Raw genomic sequence first — 2,703 nt, 5'->3', positions numbered from 1 at the left:
TTGATATTTTGCATGTCTAGAAGGTTACAAGGTGATTTGTTACCTTTTGACCGTGAAATCGAAAGAACCTTGACGAACAATAGGAGACTTGTTAGGAGGAATTTAAGAGGTATTAGTGAAGTTGTTCAACCAACTATTGAGTTCGTCAACCCTTTCGCAATAGAAGGAGAGGAGAACCCATTACACAATACCCCACAAAATCAACCTACAATGCCTAAATTCTCGTCACACTCCGTACCCACCGAGGAGAACCTACCAAATGGTACTCCTACACCGCAACATCTAACCGGAAATTTTATTGCCAAATCCGCCTTCATCCAATTAGTTGAATGGAGCCAATTTGGGGGGATGCCTAGTGAAGACCCTCATTCTCATATGGAAACCTTTTGCGACTATTGTGATGCAATCTCTCAAACGGGTGTGACTCAAGACCAAATTAGATGGGTCTTATTTCCTTTTTCTCTAATCGGCACCGCGAAGAAATGGTTGAAGGGCCTTGACAAGGCAACCCTCGGAATAGATTCTTGGAAGAAGTTGGCTCTAGCTTTCTACAAAAAATTCTACCCACCGGAGAAGACTAACATACTAAGAGCTCAAATTACGGGTTTTAAGCAAAGGGATGAAGAATCTTTGTATGAAGCTTGGGAGCGGTTCAAGGGAATTTGTCGCTCATGTCCTCACCATGGACTTAGCGAATGGTTTTTGGTACAACAATTTTGGAATGGTCTATATGAGGATTCAAGGAACATTCTCAACATGGGATCAAATGGAATGTTCACCGAAGTTGATGATAATCAAACATGGAATAAGATTGAGGAAATGGCGGTCCATAACTCACAATATAGTAGACCTCGTAAGGCCACTAGAGGAGGAAAGCATGAAGTGGACTCCGTTACTCAATTGGGTGCTCAACTTAGTGCTCATATCGACACAATCAATTTGAAGTTTGAAAAAGCTATGGCTAGACTTGAAGAAATCTCAAAATCACCAAAGCATCATGTTAATGCCATGACGGCATCCTCATCAATCCCAAGTGGGATATGTGAGAATTGTGGAACTTTGGGACATGACCAAGGTGAATGTAGGGGAATAAATGAACAAGTGAATGCTTTCCAAGCATACAAGAGTGGTACCCCTTATTCCAACTATTACAATGAAAACACCAAATTCCATCCAAATCTCTCATACAAAAGCCAAAATGTTCAAAACCCTCAATCAACATACATGAGAAACCAAAATCAAAGACCCTTCTACAATCAAAACCAAGGTTACCAAAATCAAAATCCATACAATCACCAAAATGACCAAGGTTTTGATGTCCAAAAAGCGGTCCTCCAAATGCAAAAGAATCAACAAGAATTTTTCACTCAAATGCAAAAAGATAGCAAAGTAAAGGAAACCACCATCAACAACATCCTAGCTCACACCAAGATGTTGGAAACACAATTGACTCAACTAGCATCTTCAAGCTCACAAAGATAAAAGGGGCAATTACCACCTCAAAGTAATCCCCCTAGACATGAAACGGTTAGTGCCATTCACTTGAGAAGTGGTACAAGGTATGAAGCACCAAGGAAGCAAGTTGAGGATGAAGTTGTGTAAGCTAGTGAAAAGGAAGAAATTGTGCAAAGCTCCAGAGATGGAGAATCATCAAAAGAATAAAGTTCAAAGAAAAATGAAGACAAGGTCAAGGAGAAGGAGCCCATTGGTGATTAGACTTCCTTTTCCAAGTCGTCAAGCCAAGCCCAAATTTGATGATCAACTTGGAAAGTTCATGGAAATTGTGAAGAATTTGGAAGTCTCAATTCCTTTCACGGAATTAATCAATCACGTGCCGGCCTATGCGAAGTACATGAAAGATATCCTCACAAAGAAAAAGTCGATCCGGAAGCTTGAGACTATCGCCTTCACTAAGGTGAGTAGTGCAATACTTCAAGGGAGTTCACCTCCAAAGCTAAAGGATCCGGGAAGCTTCTCAATACCGTGTACCATTGGCGACATAACGATCAACAAAGCCTTATGTGATCTAGGGGCTAGTGTGAGTGTCATGCCGTACTCGGTGAGTAAAAGGTTGGGGATGGGAGAGCTTAAATGCACCAACATCACACTCCAAATGGCCGATAGATCGACAAAGACACCATTAGGGATATGGGAAGATGTCCCCATACGAATTGGGAAGTTTTTCATCCCGGTGGACTTTGTCATTGTTGATATGGAGGAAGATTATAACATTCCAATCATTCTAGGAAGACCTTTCCTACACACCGCGGGTGCGGTGATTGATGTGAAACATGGTGAGCTCACTCTAGAAGTGGGAGATGAAAGCATAACCTTTAATCTTGACAAGACTATGAGAGCTCCTCATTTGCATGAACCATGTTTTATGATTGATCATTATAGCCGAAGGGATGAAAGGAAGAAATCGGAACTCCAGTGGAAGGAAAAAATTGATGATGCTCCATTCAAAGAGCAAGTGAATTGTGACAAGGAGAGCTTGCAAAGCTCGTCAAAATCAACCAAAGAAGAAGAGGATGGCCTCATTGGCCAAGAGAAGAATTTGGGAGAGTTGTCTCCATCAAATCAAGAGATTTTCAATGATCAACTTAATGAAGTTTGTGGTCTTTGGGACGACGAATTTGAAGGGATTTTTAATCCCTACATTGGTAATGCCATCGATCAAGATCGACAACAAGGGCCAAGGTC

The 2,703-nt window shown here is 41.3% G+C and overlaps 1 non-coding gene across 1 annotated transcript; it reads right to left on the bottom strand.

Annotated features, from left to right (window-relative positions):
* Positions 1 to 582: 582 nt before the first annotated feature.
* Positions 583 to 689, bottom strand: LOC141636118 (small nucleolar RNA R71). The gene has a single exon (XR_012540752.1). It is a non-coding gene; the product is annotated as a small nucleolar RNA R71 (small nucleolar RNA).
* Between the last annotated feature and the right edge of the window lie 2,014 nt (positions 690 to 2,703).

This window comes from Silene latifolia, chromosome Y (assembly GCF_048544455.1).
Source record: "Silene latifolia isolate original U9 population chromosome Y, ASM4854445v1, whole genome shotgun sequence".
Classification (NCBI taxonomy): Eukaryota; Viridiplantae; Streptophyta; class Magnoliopsida; order Caryophyllales; family Caryophyllaceae; genus Silene; species Silene latifolia.
The sequence above is the reverse complement of the archived record's forward strand: the minus strand, read 5'-3'. Positions and strand labels throughout refer to the sequence as shown.